General features: G+C 33.4%; 1 protein-coding gene across 2 annotated transcripts in view; it reads right to left on the bottom strand.

The window, feature by feature from the left end:
* Positions 1-13,749, bottom strand: part of LOC118199897 (katanin p80 WD40 repeat-containing subunit B1-like) — a 162,054-nt gene that overhangs the window by 112,227 nt on the left and 36,078 nt on the right. The gene's annotated exons all lie outside the window — the stretch shown is intronic.

Below are 13,749 nucleotides of genomic sequence, written 5' to 3'. Positions count from 1 at the left end.
ATTGCATTTTAAATTAATTTAGCTGTATTTTAATTAATTAAAGAGTTTAATGTTTATTCCAGAACAATTTCAATAATGCTACAGTCAGAAACTTAACACTTTCATTACACCACCTTTTCTGATCGTGTCTTATCAGAAATAATTTCAATTTTTGAATAAGCATAGCAAAGTTGACTGATAATACGCACAAAAATATTTGCTGAGCTCTCTCTCTCTCTATATATATATATATAAACTTATAAGGCATTTCTCCCTTCCTAGCGTGCCTTCGTGTAGTGGTTCTGCACGCTGGGTCCGGTATTCCAGATGTCCTTGATTCGATTCCCGGCGAAGGCGATTGCTCATTTTTCATCTCTCCTGCTTTTCCAATTAACCTAATGTCTACAAACTTGCCAGTTTAAAGGTAAAAAAAAAAAAAAAAAAAAAAAAAAATTAAATAAATCAGATTATACACATAAACAGAGTTTGTTGATAGTTGGAGTCAGATTTAATTACATTCCTTTTCCTTTACACCGACTTTTTAGTAATTTACTGAAAAAAATAAGTTAAAAAAAACCGAGGGGTGTGGCATTTAAAGGGCTTTCAAAACTTTTAAAAGCCTTTTTATGCCATTTACTATCATCAAATCATTTCAAAATTTCTCTTTAGTGTAGTAAGGGTATTATTGTATTTTTCCAGTAAAAAATTGCAAAATCGGTACGATTTGGGATACCGAATCTCCTTAAAATTCTAAACAGTCAAATAAAAACGCAAACTTGATACGCTGGCTGTCGTCCTTACTCCATGTCTAGACCAGAATTAAACTAATACACCTGGAATAGAATAAAATTGTTACTACTAAATTCTAATCTCCAGAAAATAACCGTAATATAACAACATGGCAGAAAATATGTACAGACGACTATTTGCAACTGAGCCGAAGAACCAATCTCGTGACCGTCAATTCTCCCCCCTTTCTTATCCAATTTTTAGTACCAAAATACATGACTGGTGTTCATAGTATAATAAATAATCTCGATTATTCCATTTATCATCATGAAATGGAAATTTCCAACATCTCGGATGTAATTCTTACTAGACAACAAATAACTTATTCAAGAAGTCATTTGGATCTTTCCCAACCTTCAAAATTAATTTTATATTTCCAATATGTGAAATGACAATGAATTATTAAACAAAAAAATAAACTAATAATTACCCGCCAATTATAAAATACTTCGTTACAGTCTCTGAATAAGGATTCAAAGAATAATTAGTCTGACCTGCAATAATGATGAATCAGTATTTCACTAATTATCAAAACAACCTTCACCTTAACTTCTGTCGATTCGTTATCAGATACAAGCGATGAAAATATTAACAGCAAAGGGAGTGACTGCAGATGTGTTTGGAAAGGGAGCAGAGAGAAGTTCCAATATCAAACACACGAAATTTGAACCATGAAATGCTGATAAAGGTAAGAGAATTACAGGGTCTAGAGCAGGTATGGCAAAATGAAAATTCTTCGTGTGCCGAAAAAACACAAACTAAACAATTGTAGAGTCATTAGGTTCTTTGGAAGCAATAGTCATGAAAAATGAGCAATGCCCTCGCCAGGACTCGAACCACAGACCTCTGGAATACACGCAGAGTGTGCTGACCACTACACCACAAAGGCGTGATAAGAAGGCGGGAGAAATACCTTATACAGCAACATGTCACTTGCCACCGCAATTTCCTTCGACAACTAAAAAAAAAATTTGCATATATTAAGTTAAGCTTTTAAATTAATCAATAACATTAACAGAATTGCGAACGCCATTACTTATGATAAAATTTTTTGTAGAATATGATACTGTACGGCACAGACGTCGATTTATGCCTAACTAAAGTACTTCAAATAAATCGCAGAGACTCGTACACAAAGATTAACTGGAAAGATTTTTAGGCATCTTAAAAATGCTGTTGCATTTAATTTTTATTAATAAAAAAAAACGCTACTTCTAATTAGTGATAAATTATTTGTAGCAATAACTTATCACTAATTAGAATTTTAGGTTTTTAAGTATTTTTATGGGCTAAAACCTTTTCCTCCGCCATCAAACCTGAACAAAACTACTTCCGTCATCTACTTGAAAGCTACACCTCAACTTACAGCTGAATAAATATTTTTTTTCATCCTCCTAGAGCTGACGACACGCGCGTACATTTCATTTAGATTGTCATGCAAAATAGTTTAAGGATAATAAAAGCCTTACCGTTAAAAAGGGAGAGCGACAACACGAAATTTTTCAACAAAATAAATACATTTTACATTCTTCCTTCTTAAACGCACAAAAACAATATTTTGTATAATAAATTAAAAAAGACATCATTTCTATGGGTAAGCAAAAATGCCACAAATTGTGAACGCAATAAATTTAGTAATTCAAATCTGCGTTTCAACCGCAGAAGTGACACTATTTGCAGCACGATGTTGTACTGTTGCGTGCGTACGGATTCGTGATGGACTGATGCACGTAAAACCGATGATAGCTCGATAAAATTTATTTTTCCAAAAGACAAACTTTACAGTTCTGGAACTTTCCACAAAAGTACTCGTACAGCTCGTCTCAGTATGACAGAGCCCAATCAGTAGTTACCACTTCAAACCACTAAGAAAATTTAACACAAAACAATACACAACGCATCTTTCGAAAGCGAAGCTCGCACGGAGATCTCTCGATACTGCGAAGTCAGCTTGTAGAGACATTAGGTTAATTGGAAAACCCGGAAAGATGAAAAACAGCAACCGCCTTCGCCCGGAATCGAACCACGGACCTCTGGAATACCGGTCCAGCGTGCAAAACCACTACACCACGAAGGTACGCTAGGAAAGCGGGAGAAATACTTTATAAGCGCTGAGCTAAACAGTGAGAACTGCTTCAACTCCAATTTCCTAGGCATGCCGCGATTATCGGGTATATTTCGACTCTTGCAAATAAATGCCATAAGGGCGCATAACGTGAAATATTTCTGAGATCTTAATCATTCGGCTGGAGGCAAACTGTTTCGTAAAGAAGACTTTTTTTTTTTTTTTTTTTTTTTTTGGTAACTCTGCTTTTTTAATTTCAAATGGTTGGTACCTTGTTTTGAAGAATACTTCTACGGTTCCGAGAATGAAGGTTGTGGTGGTGATGATGATTAAATATTCAAAAGCAATTTTTCACCCCTCCCCCCTCCACCGCGCTTGCATATTTTGCATACTCACATGAAAAATTGAGAGCATTTACTTTTTAACCATGTTATTTTAATGTGCATTAGAAATACAGTATTCTCTTTCAAACTACGCCTTTGCAAAAAAGAGTGCGTGTTATCCTGAATAAAATGCCTATGATGAAATAAAATGCCTATAAGAAAACACAGTTATCTAAATTTACCCTTTTCTCAGAAAACGGGGAACATTACTCAGTCATTTTGCTGATTAGAACAAGAAAATCTGAGATGACCCCGTGACCAAAGTGATAGAAAAGCATGTTTGGCAACAGTTCACTCATGATAGGGTAATGCCATTTGCTGAAAGCATTGCGTAAATGGGTGGTGTTTATCTACTGCAAACACCAAAACTGCTAAGGAAAGTACACTCTTAGAAAAAGAAAAAAAAAAAAAGACGCACCAAGAAGGATGATGCATCTGAGGCTGTGAGTGCCACTCTCACGATTGGCTTGGTCTTCACGTTCTGTCGTTTCTCTAGGCCTACCGCTTCCTTCTGCGGCCATGGTTCACCCATTCCTGCCAACATAATAATATCGTCTAATAGTGGCATCGCTCCTGCTCAAATGTCGAGCTATTCGCCGATAAGACCAACTGGCTTCTTTGATCCCACTACACGACCTCTCTCAAATTCTGACATCTGGCATATCGTTCGCGCAGCTGTATGCGAAGCATAGTTACTCTCTACCAGAGCACACGGAATGAAATTCGTGAAGAATTTATGACCTGGAATCGTAATTTCTCCTCTTAAATATCCTGCCAGTTGCGCAGATCAGATTCGCTGTAGCTACAACCGTTCATTCAATGGCAGCCAAAATGTAAAATTTTGCATTTTCCATCGAAACCTATATGCATATCAAATTTGTGTCCAATTTGCTTTATATCTTCATATCTTCTCGGTGCGCCGTGGTGCGTCCTTTTTTTTTTTTTTTTTTTTTTTTTTTTTTTTGTCTAAGAGAGTATATATAAATTTAAATTTTCAGAGAAATATTTCTTTGAAAGCTGGAATAAGAATAATACAAAAACAAACAGCAGATATAGCAAAATTAATTTACCAATAAATAATGCATTTTTTACTAGAAAAAAAACTGATTGCCCTTATTTTCCCTACAAACTTACACTCGACTGACACATGGGAATGAATGTACAAATACTTTTATAATTATTCATATGCTCTTAATACACTCAACTATGGAAACGCTGGTTGTTCATCGATTAAATTTCAAAAACTTTGTAACAATGCATATAAACGGCTCTAGAATCACTGTAGAGATCAAAATAAAACGATTATTTGATACTGCAACTGTGAACAAAGACAGAGAGACTGAAAGCAAAATCTGAATTCTTAATATGAAATATTATACAAATAAATATAAATGATAATGAAGCATAAAAACGCGTGACATAATCTCACACCTATCTTTATCTATCCGATGAACTAATTAATCTTCATTTAAATTTTTGTTTGATTTGGGAATCTGATGACATCTTTACTTTTAAAGCCTGAGACTGTTAACAATCGAAGATTAAATCATTTTATTACTTCCTCGTACGAAGTAAAGGAATTACTGTAATCACGAAAAATTTTGGGCATCATATTTCAACGAAAATATCCATTTTGGCCGCTATCGAATGCAATTTAACGATGCTTTTTTCTTGACATCTGTACGTAAGGACAGATTAAAGGGACTGTTTTCCTCCAAACGAATTATAAAACTGATTTAAAATGGATTCAGAAGAGATTTTCTTGGGATTCAGAAGAGATTTCTGATACGTACGTCCGTATGTATCTCGCATAACTCAAAAACGTGTAGCCTCAGAACGTTGAAATTTTGTATATATGACTGCTATATGTAGTTGTGCACCTCCCTTTTTGGTTGCAATTGGTCGCACCAAAAGTATATAAGTATCTATATATATATATACCTCTGTTACTCGGCTGGGTGAGCTTTTTTTTTAATTGTTATATGTTAGTAAATAGTGCATTTTGGGCTTTAAAAATGAATGAATTATGTTGTTCTTATTTTCCGTTAAGGTTTTACGTCTTTAATCAACTTACATGCAATAACTGCAGAATTATCAACAATTTAAAAGTTGTTTAAGTGCGGCTAAGCCAAATTTTTGTTTGTTTACCAAAGCAGCCGTATTTGTTTACAATTGAAACTTAGCATAATAGTGGATTTGTTGCCAATCTAGAAAAACTAAGCTTCAACAACAAAGATAACGTCTTCTTTTATTATTGCGAATTAAATCATGCTTAATACAATCTGGAATTAAGATTTAAGTTATTAAATTATCTCATATATTGACTCAGCATAGCGTCCACAACAAGTCACTTTCCACGCCGTCAGTGTCTTTTTGCCCAGTGAGACCAAATGTAAACTTTCAGTTTTGTGCACCGAAAAATTTGCCTTCTTGCTCGCTCGCCGAATTGCTTGTTTTTGCGTAGAAACTGTAATTTTAATCGTAAAAGTTGTTCTTTAAATTGTTTTAACTGTATTTTATTTAAATGTTTCCTATTTTTCTATATTTTTAAATTTTTAATAAAAGTATTTTTAGGTTTTTAAGTATTTTTGCCTTGTCGTGAAGTAAGACCTGAATTAATTGAATGAGAAATATCTCTCTAATGAAATTCGAGGAAATAAGTTTAAATGAAATGCAGTTTAAAAAATGCGTATAGTTTAATATTACGTACAAGGGAGTCATGTAGTGTACACATTAGGTTTTTTAAAGATATACAACTATAATTCTGTTAAAAATTCGTAGTTGTTGGCAAGTGATAACCTAAAAAAAAAATCGACCGATATTTTAAAACCCTTAAAATGTGTAAATCATTTTAGAAACTCGCGAAAGGTTTTCATTTAGAATGTTTTTCGATTTATCCAATGGTGTAAAGATAGAAATTCTATAATGATTAGTTTGACCTTTAAATAAGGGTACCTGAAAGGAATTTAAAACCTAAAAAGTAATACATAAATAAAATAAAAATTCCACACTGAATTTTTAAAAATTTCGACGGTAAACTACACTGTCATAAATATCTTTAAGCGAAAAAGGAGAAAAATTGCTGTCGGTAAAAGGGAACAAATTATTTCAAGATTAATCCAACTAAACACAGAAAATAAGTTAACCATGTAAAAAATCGCATTATTTCGGTTAATGCGAGAAACATTGTCATTTAAAAGAATCGCAAATTGTGACTGATGAACAAATCAAATTCGTGTTAAGCCAACAACCTTGAATTTTTTATGGTATTGTTTAAACGAGGTAAATTATATAATTACCTACCTATATTGTAAAATTATTAAAAAGCGTGTATTTCATATTGATAAAGATATGCAATCAGATTCTTCCGCGTCTTCGACATGACAGAATAAAACATCTCCACCCAGTGTAGATGAACGTTGATGCTTAAAGTAACACAAACCCAACCACTGTTTTTCAAACACACTTCATATTCACAAAATAATATATGCGTTCTTTTTCCAGATTATTATCCGAAAATTGCAGTTCCTTCTTCCCACTGACAAAGAAGGCAGAAAAAACATGAAAATTCGGATCATATAGCAAAATGATTAAACGGAAACAAAGCTGGCTTTGAATATGCCAACGCCTTCTCTCAAAGGTTTAGTGCATTAAGAAATCAGAACAATACCTGCAGTCTCTAACTGCGGTCTCATATAAACTTCTTTTGTAAATTAAATCCATCCAAGTAAGCAAAAACAGAGAGCAGCAGTTCTTCGATGCGAATAGAAAGAACCGCAGGACCATTTTTAAACAGATATAGTTTCAAAGATAAATGCAACACCAAATGTCTGCACAATATTCTCTTATATATATATGCTTTCAATCCTTTCAAATATACGCTAACACAATTTATTGCTGTTATCCAGTCAAAATTTCAGCAAAGCTACCGGAACATTAATCCAGATTTAAATTATTGGCCGATTTTAGTTTTTGCTCCAATTTTACGAATTCTTACTTTTAATCAATTAGAATGCGCAGTTATAGGTTTTCAATGCTGTGAACTCAAGACGCAAATAAAAAATCCCGCTGCTATCTTCACAAAATACAGCTTAAAACTATAATTCTGTGAAAGGAATCATTTTGAATGAATTTATCTTGTTTAATCATAAATATAAAACAACGGGCTGCGGCCAAAGCACAGTTCTATGTGCACCTGAAAAGAAAACGCTTGAAAACATTTCAGTATGAATGAAATTAGTTCATTCTTCCCAAGCAACAACCAATTCGTAAATACTGTTTTTGTCGCTAAACCAGGAAACAAAAACTTTTGACACTTCAGGTTAACACGTATACATATGACGTAATAATTTAAAGATTTATTCTAAATATCAATAAAAGAATTAACGTGACAATAACATACAGTGTCAATTATCCCAAGCTGAAGCAAAAAAGTTGCCAACAGCAGCTATTTATTTAAAATGCCGACATTAACGAAAAATTGTCGACATAGAATGACGTCACATATTCTTCAACGTCAGAATGTGATGTTGCATAATAATAACAATATTTAATGTTTGGCAATGCTACTTTTATTTCATATTTTATAAAACAATTTTTTTATTAACAAACATTACGATTTCAAAGCGAGTAGTGACAACACCTTTCGAAATAAAGCATTTACATCTCCAGCGACTCCCAAGACTTGCCACTCGGAAAAATGAGCGCGAAAAGTAGTGTTTTCAGTTTACTTGATATATTTCGGCTGATTAAAGTCATACGAAGGCGAGTATAGACGAAATGAGTACCTCTCTCGAAACTCAACTCCTCGCCGTTCCGGAGGAGATGGCGCGACAAACAGGCAAAAGCGCACAGATTTTAATAGTATACACTAGCGGGCAAGCTCCCCAGCTGAGCGGGCTGAAGCCCGCTTTTAATTTTTCGTGTGTATAAGAGTTTCCATGTTAAATTTCGGCAGGATTCGAAAGTTGGACCGAACTAACAGTGCTCAACGGTTTTGTGAGGGCTCTCCCTGCTTTATTCCCGTGTGCATCCAGAAGGTACTGCATACACGTTACACATGCGTAAAATCACGAAAAGACCCATGCAGCCAGCCCGCTCGCCGGGATTCGAAAGTTGGACCGAACTACTAGTGTTTAGCGGATTTGCGCGGGCTGCACCCGCTTTACTCACGTATGCATCCATAAGATACTAAATACACTATACACATGCGGAAAATCACGAAAACACCCATAAAACCAGGCCGTTGAGCGGGATTCGTAAGTTAGACCGAATACCAGCGTTCAGCGGTTTTGCCCGGGCGCTCCCACTTTATTCACGTATGCATCCACAAGATAACATAAACGTTACACATGCGGAAAATCACGCAAACACCCATGCAGCCAGCCTGCTCGCCGGAATTCGAAATTTGGACAGAACTACCAGTGTTCATCGCATTTGCGCGGGTTTCGCCCGCTAAATTATAAATTGCAATGGTTTAACGCGTTTTATATTACGTCCGTTTATATTACGTAAAATAATCAGTACTCAACTATAAATGAATCATTACTTTAAATTACATACACTGAGTGAATAAATTCAAGCTTAGCAACACTTTCTCGGGAACATTTTTCACATGAATCTTAATTGTAATTACGGAATCAATATTCAACGAGGAGGAGTGGATTAGATAAGACTTATTAGCATACAGCTAAGAGTCAACCGCAAATGAGCAACTAAATATGAGACTTAAAAAAACAGAGAATCATAAAAGGTTATTTTTCAATAAAAATCCTGAAGTGGCTTTTCACTGTTCTCAACTGCACCTGTGGAACTCAGCCCATATCTGTTCTAGAAAAATGGCAATTATGTATCTCGGAACGCTTGCGAAATTCAAGGTTATGCTTTCCTTTTACGGAGGACAAGGCTACAACTACACACCCAAACCAGGTGCTGTCGTTTGTTGTTCATCCACAGTTGGCGTAGGGGCATAACAGCTGTTTTATGAATAAATGCTCCACGTGTGTCATATGTTCTCGATGAGATAAGCAACAATGCTTCTGGCATATGAAAATGAAGATGCTCATCTGTGAAACGCAAAAGTTTCCTCAATCTTATCTGATTTAATGTCGTCTTAATAAGACTGTAGTACGACTTGAAGTTTACATCCGAAACACCTATCAATCGGGTTAAATAAGAAATCATCATTTCGGATTAAAGAGCAATAAAAATAAATGAAATAATAATTAGCAAAAGTAATCCTCCCCAATAATAATGAAATATTATTCGTAAACGTAAGTCATTATTAATAAAAAGTAATCTGTGTTAATTTTGTTAGTGTAAAATAATCCCAAATTCACATTAATAAAAATTAAAAGGCAAGGTAATACACTTAATTGACATCAACGGGATAATATAGACATCAACGGGAACGTGCACATACCTTACGATTCAATAAAAGTTTTCTCTTGAATATTGAACCAATCGCGTTAAAAAGTTTCTCCTATGGTCACCAGTTAAAAAAATCTGATGTGTACACCACATGACTTCCTTGTACGGATACTTCGCCGACAGCGCATAAACCACAATAGAATAAATGCATTCTTTAAAATTCACTTTGTTTACCATAGCGACACTCTGGCGCTAGGTTTACTTAACAGTATTATTCGTTCATATTATAACTCAGAATGCACAAAATTTATATCATTTAAAGAATTATCTAATCGTTGCCACATGTTCTATTCAAATACTATAACAAAGCTAGAAAGATGTATAAAAGAAATTAAGCAAACAAAACAAAAAAGAAACAGTTTTTCACAGACGATTGAGTATTTCTCATTCAATTAATTCAGTTTTCAATTCGCGACAAGGCAAAAATACATAAACTCAAAATATCTGCATTAAAAATTACGAAGTAAATCTTAAACACTTATTTCCTCGAAAAAATTCCAGAAAGGATTAAGCATGATTTAACTGGCAATAATAAATGAAGGCGTTATCTTTGTTGTTGCCAAGCTAAGTTTCTCTAGATTGGCAACAAATCCACTAGTCTGCTGTTTCAAATGTAAACAATCAATGGCCGCCATAAAAAAAAGGCTTAGCGGCACTTAAACAACTTTAAAATTGTAGATAATTTTAAAAATATTGCATACAGATTTACTAAAGGCATAAAAACCTTAACCGAAAGTAAAAACAACATACGAGTAATTCAATCATTTTTAAAGCAAAAAATGTACAATTTACAAACATATAAGAGTAAAGAAACTGAGATCACTGAGCCGGGTAACAGAGTGGATATATATATAAATATATTTATATACGCTTGGAGTGGCCGATCGCAACCAAATTACGAGGTTCACATCTACATGTTATAGCAGTCCTATATACAAAATTTCAACGTTCTGAGGCTACTCGTTTTTGAGTTATGCGAGATACGTACGTACGCACGCACGTACGTATATATGTTCGTACATACGCCACGAAAAATTCTCTTTAGAATTCATTTTAAAGCAATTTTATAATTTTTTTGGAGGAAGAGTGTTTTATTCTGTCCTTACGTACATGTATCACGGAAATACATCGTTAAATTGCTTTTGAAAGAGGTCAAAATGGGATATTTTCATTGAAATATACTGCCTGAACGTTTTCGCGATTACAATACTTCATTTTTACTTCGTACAAGGAAGTAAAAAAAAGCTTTTAGAACGGCAGGAAGATCCTATCCATACCACCTAAGCTACTATGAAATACTGTAGCATAAAATTGACGAACTGCTATAAAACAAAAATAATCTAAAGGTAATTAAAATTGTACAGGTATAGCATGCATAAAAAATTATTCGCATTAAAAATTTACAGTGATAAGCATGTATTAAAAATTATTTGCTATTTTTTTATTAATGATTTTTTTTTAACTTTAATATCATACTACCCACTCACAATAAAATGTTAACTGCAACAAAATTCCCTTTTTTATTCTCAGACTATTACCTTATTAACAATGTTAGATGCATCACATAAGTTACTGTAAAGGTATATTTTTCCTTCATCTTCAAGATATTAAATTCACGAAAAAGAAAACTTAAAAAATGACACTAGACTGTAGAAATTCACCCCCCCCCCAAGAAAAAGAGGAATGAGGGGGAACAGTCCTATTTTTTTATCTCAAATAGTTATGATCTTCCATTTTTCGATGTGGCATCAGTTCACATTTCATTGGACAATTGGTAGTATTTCAATTTTTATGCATCATAAAATTATAGTTATTGCTCCTTTTGAAAGGAAAAAAAAACTCAACGTTGTTAGATGTTTTTATACCAAATTTTTCTCTAGAATAAGCAGAAACAAATAGTAACTGTAACAGAACTTAAGGAATACTAAGAATGGGAAAATGAAAACATTAAAAGAAGAACAAAGGCCAATTAATATCCCAAAACATAACAGTAAATCATTCATAAAGATTAGCGCTCAACTTCAAGGGATGCCATGAGATGTTATGAAAAAACACACAAATGCGAACATGAAAAAGCATCAAAATATCTGTTTTAACTAATATTTAAGCAGGAAACCTCGGAAATTTTGTTTCAGCATCTCTTAAGACTGGAGGAGGCCCAAAAAAATTATTAGTCGAGTATAAAAATTTATTTTTCAGAGATTAGAAAGCTAGTTGAAATAGGCCGAATAAATTTACGTTAAACCATCCTTACTACTATTTGTCTAGTTTGCTCTCAACACTCTTTTAAGCTGTCACTGGTGTTCAAATACTGATATCCCTTATGATTAAATACTTATCAACTTTCTAAAAGCCATTGGCTCATACTCATGTTATACATGCAGAAACACCATAAAAACCCAATGCAGACAGCTCATTCACCAAGAACCAGATCTAAGATGAACTAGCAGTATTCAGTGATCATATCCACTCGGCCACTGGTAGCCCTGTCATCTAATTACATATTTATCATACAAATTACACAAGTAGTGTGTTTATGAATTGAAAGTCATTTTCTGCCCTCGGGAAAAGAAGAGACGGGCGAGTTACGTAGCACACTAAACATCATGTATCTGATTTTATCATATTTTCAGACAGTTGTTCCTGCAAAAAATTCAATGTCACCTAGTGACAAGTCTGTCAAGTGTTATTGAACTTTCAGCGAAAACATTAAGATTGTACGATTAACAGAATTAATCGACCTTTTCGCTTTCAAAGACGACCTCGAAAATCACATTCATTGCACAAGCGGATAACTCGATTATTTTCATAGATAAGATTCTAAAAACAAATTAGACTTATATTTATTTTCCTGGGTTTCTGGTAGCTTAAGATGGTTTATACCCCTGGATTATCAGTAGGCAAAAATCAGATAGCAACCAGCCCCGCCCACTTCAACAGGAAACAATGAGAACCAGCGATTGAAATGACAAAGATAAGAGAATACTTCCAAATCACGTCTATCGTTCGTGTCGGAAGCTCTTCTTAAACTGCAGTCTGTTCTCTATTCGTGAATTTTAATATGCCGTATATGAAAAAGGGATATTATTTACTTTTAAGTTAATAGATATAACAGAAAAATTCAGAACAGCTGATCTTTCAAGAAAGATCATCTTTCAAAATGCACAAAAATTTTTCCCCAATCAATCCAATCCAATGTTGAATTTTGCCTTTTTAATAGGTTAGGTTCTTCCTTTATATCTCAACTTCACTGAAAAAAAATTATCAAAACATATGAATTACAATACAATTTAAATTATCGTAATATATAAAAATTAATTTAAAATAAAGTAATTTAATATATTATGCAATATATTTCAATTTATATTTTACCGGCGCTAATGTGGCGATATTTATATTATCATTGCACCCATGGTAATACTAAGACACGGAATCCGTTATCAGAATATAGAACAAGGAAGAAATTTATTAATGTTTCAATGGTTTTTAATCCTTGTTACGTAGTTATTTTCGATGATGAATGGCATTACAATACAGAACACGAAATTATTTCAAAAGAGATAAAATTTTCAAAAGAGAAAAAAACAACGCATAAAAGTTTGTCGGAAATTTACTTCCTGAGTGGCAACAGGTTCCGGAGACGCAAGCATCATGCTTTATCTTATGAAATTTTTCGTTTACATGCAGAATATCATATGTAACCCAATATCATAATTTTTAGAAAGAATATCGAGCGTATCTTACTTTAAGAAGAACGCATTTTTATGAGTAGCTGATGTTATATAGTTGTATAGTTATAGTATATATATAGTATATAGTATAGTGTATAATTATAGTATTTTTATGAGTAGCTGATGTTATATAGTTGTATAGTTATAGTATATATATATATAGTATATAGTATAGTGTATAATTATAGTATTTTTATGAGTAGCTGATGTTATATAGTTGTATAGTTATAGTAGCTGATGTTATATATATCTCTCGTTAATTTCGAAATCGGATAATTCGAAATTTCATCAATTCGAACAAAAGTTGAAGTCCAGAAAAACTTCAAATAAAAATAAATAATTTCCCGAATACTTCTCAACTCTGTTAATTCGA

Source organism: Stegodyphus dumicola, chromosome 6, assembly GCF_044657685.1.
Source record: "Stegodyphus dumicola isolate Sdum_Otavi_A_Nest chromosome 6, ASM4465768v1".
Lineage (NCBI taxonomy): Eukaryota > Metazoa > Arthropoda > Arachnida > Araneae > Eresidae > Stegodyphus > Stegodyphus dumicola.
This window is presented reverse-complemented; position numbering and strand designations above follow the sequence as displayed.